This window comes from Chrysochloris asiatica, unplaced genomic scaffold (assembly GCF_000296735.1).
Source record: "Chrysochloris asiatica unplaced genomic scaffold, ChrAsi1.0 scaffold00014, whole genome shotgun sequence".
Classification (NCBI taxonomy): Eukaryota; Metazoa; Chordata; class Mammalia; order Afrosoricida; family Chrysochloridae; genus Chrysochloris; species Chrysochloris asiatica.
Window position 1 is genome coordinate 33,241,362 of NW_006408532.1, and position 3,392 is coordinate 33,244,753.

A 3,392-nucleotide genomic window follows, 5' to 3' on the forward strand; every position below is an offset into this window, starting at 1 on the left:
CGTTTCTCTGTGATTATTGTTGTTGTTGATTGCTCTCCAGTTGGCTCCAACTCATGGTGATCAGATATATACCCCAGAATAAAGTATCACCCAGTCTTGACCATTTTAAGATCAATTGAGTATATTGTTGTACTACTATGTCCCCTCATCTCACCATAATTATTACATTATCACTTTACTCTCAAATGTGTCCCAATTTGGGGAAGTAGATGCTGAGGTTACTCCAGACCCTGTCAAAGAAGAGAACATCAGGATTGTGAAATCTGAGCTAAAGACAGAAGTGTTGGAAAAACCAGTGTGGCTAATCCAAGAGACAGTTAACCTGCGATGGAAGATTTGTCTTCAAGATAGATAAAGAACTTACAGAGAAGGGCTAACATGTCAACAGGATGTGAAGAATGTAAGCAATGTCACTGGACAAAATGTCTAGAAATTATTGAATGGGAACCTATGTTTCTGTGTATACTTTTACCAAAAGTGGAATAAAATATGATCTTTAAAAATAATAAAAAAGAGAGATAAGGATTAGCATAGAATTATTTTGTGTAATTCCTAAAGACAAAGTCAGCACCATGTGTAGAGTTACAGAGAGATTTCATCTCTACAGGGATGAAATTTCTGAGTACTTGCTGGGCCTGTCCATCCACATTGAGGAAGGACTAGAGTAGGAGAAAGCTTCGTAATCTTGAGATGCATTTTTGCAGAGTCACAGTGCATAATACAGCTCCCCATGTAGCCACACATCTTTAAGAACCAGCACTGCCTGACCTGAGACAGGGTGAGGCTGCAGTGGGAAATCAAGAGATGGATTAAAACAAAAGAATGAGTTTAGATGAGACAGTAATCTTGTCCCCACATCAAACTTGTCCTGGAGGCTTAAACCTCGTGCTCCAGCCCGTGACCTTCATAATCTGGAGGAGTTGGCAGTTTTCAGGGCACATTAGGACATCACCATTTCAATTGTGACACTGCCTGGTAGCCAGTTGTCTTATTACCTATTGTTGTTGTTAAGTGCCATTGAGTCAGTTCAGACTCATAGAAACCCCTATATAGGATCTGAGGAGCAGCTGGTGGGTCTGAACTGCTGACCTTAGTTACCTTGTTGTTGTTGTTGTTGTTAAGTGCCATTGAGTTAGTTCCGACCCAGAGCGACCTTGTATAGGGTTTCTGAGGAGCGGCTGGTGAGTTTGAACCACCTACCTTGCATTTCAAAGGGCTTTGTAGTCTGGCGCATTAACCCACAGATATCTAAAGTGGATGGTTTTTTAAAAAATGGAAATTTATTTTCTCACAGTTCTATGGGTTAAGAGTCCAAATCAGGGTCTCAACCTCATTAAATCCTTCCTTGTTAGTAGTTCCAGACATCCTTGGAAAGCCTAGTATGACCTATGTTTGTGTATCTCTGTGTCAAAGCTGCTCTATTTTTATAAATCGGAAGTAATTGATTTAGTAATTGATGTGGCACTGTAGGATAAGCACTGGACTGTAAAGTGAGTTTGAACCACAAGCTGCTCAAACCCACCAGCTGCTCCTCAGAAATCCTATACAGGGTCGCCATGAATTGCAACCGATTCAATGGCACTTAACAACAACTACGTGAGTATGATCAAATTGACATAAAAAAGAAAACTGTTTCTAAACATGATTACATCCACATGTATGGTGGTTAGAATTCCCCACACCTATGGAGAGAGGCAATTTAATCCATAACACTGGAGACCTATAGCACATTCCGTTATGCAAGTCCATTTTCTGAGAGCATTCATCCTGAACAGCAAATAAATGTCACTATGAGAACAAGGATATTTCTCCAAACCATTTAAGTTTTGAACTCATTATTTACTGCTGAAACACCATCAATTAACAAGCTATTAAATTCATGTTACTGATGCTTAAATATCCCTTTCACAACATGACTAAAGGTACAATAAGGATCTATTGCTGCCGACTCATCCTTGTCACTATAATGTAATAAAAGGTAGTAAAAAAGCAAGAGCAGGCATTGGTGACTGACTAGAATTTAAATGTCAGTTCATCTCAGTTGCTTAGACAGTAATGCGTGTGGTTTTGTGGTCCGCATAATTTGTGCATAGGTAGATGAAAGACTTCGGTGCTGGCCTATGCCATGCTTCTAGAATTGTACTATCCAATATAGAACCCACTAGCTACATGTGGCTACTTAAATTTAAATTGTTTATAATCAAATAAAAATTTTAATTCAGTCTCTTAGTTTCACTCGCTACATTTTAAGCACTTAGTAGTTACAAGTGGCTAGTGATTACCATATTGGATACCACAACACAGAGCATTTCCATCATTGCAGAAAGTTCTGTTGGGTTGTTGTTGTTGTTGTTGCTAAGTACCATGGAGTCAGTTCCACTCTCTAGATCTAGCTAGTCCTCTATTTATCTATCTTTATCTATCTAAGGAGCTCTGGCAGCGTAGGTGTTGCAAATCGGGCTGCCAAGCACAAGGTCAGCAGTTTGAAACTACCAGCCACTCCGCGGGAGAAAGATGAGGCTTTCTGCTCCCGTAAAGATTTACACCCTCGGAAACCCTGTACAGTGTCACTATGAGTCGTAACCGAGTCCACAGTACTTAACAACAACATCTATCTATCTATCACTCTTTATCTACCTATCTACTTATCTGTCATAAATAATATCACTATATTTAAAGACTAAACGTGACACAATAGCTAAGCCACTGCTCAGCTGCTAACAAAAAGGAGAGTTGTTCAAACCCATTAGCAGTTCCATGGAAGAAAGGACATGGCAATCTGCTAGCATAAAGATTGCATCCTAAGGAACCCTATGGGGCAGTTTCACTCTATCCTTTAGTGTTGCTATGAGTCAAAATCGACTTGTTGGCACACAGCAGCAACCTATTTAAAGACAATCTTAAATGTAAAGAGAGAGAAAGCTTTTCTTTCCGCTGGGCCGTAACCAGTCATGGCGCCCAGCCGGAATGGTATGATCCTGAAGCCTCACTTCCGTCAGAACTGGCAGCGACGAGCAGCTACGTGGTTCAACCAGCAGGCTCTTCGGCATCTATGCAAAGATGGCCAAGGAGGCCACAGAGCAGAATGTGGAGAAGAAAAAGTAAACCTGTGTTGTCGGGGACCTTCAATAAAAATAGTGAAGCCTCAAAAAAAGAGACCAGAGACCAAAAAGAACTAGATGGTACCTAGATACCACTACCAACTGTTCTGACTAGGGACACAATGGATGGCCCTGGTTAGAATGGTAGAAAAATATAGAACAATACTTAAATTTATATATATATATATATATATTCTTGTTAAGTGCCGTCAAGTCAGTTCTGACCCATAGCGACCCTGTACAAGGTTTCCGAGGGTGTAAATCCTTACGGGAGTAGAAAGCCTCATCTTT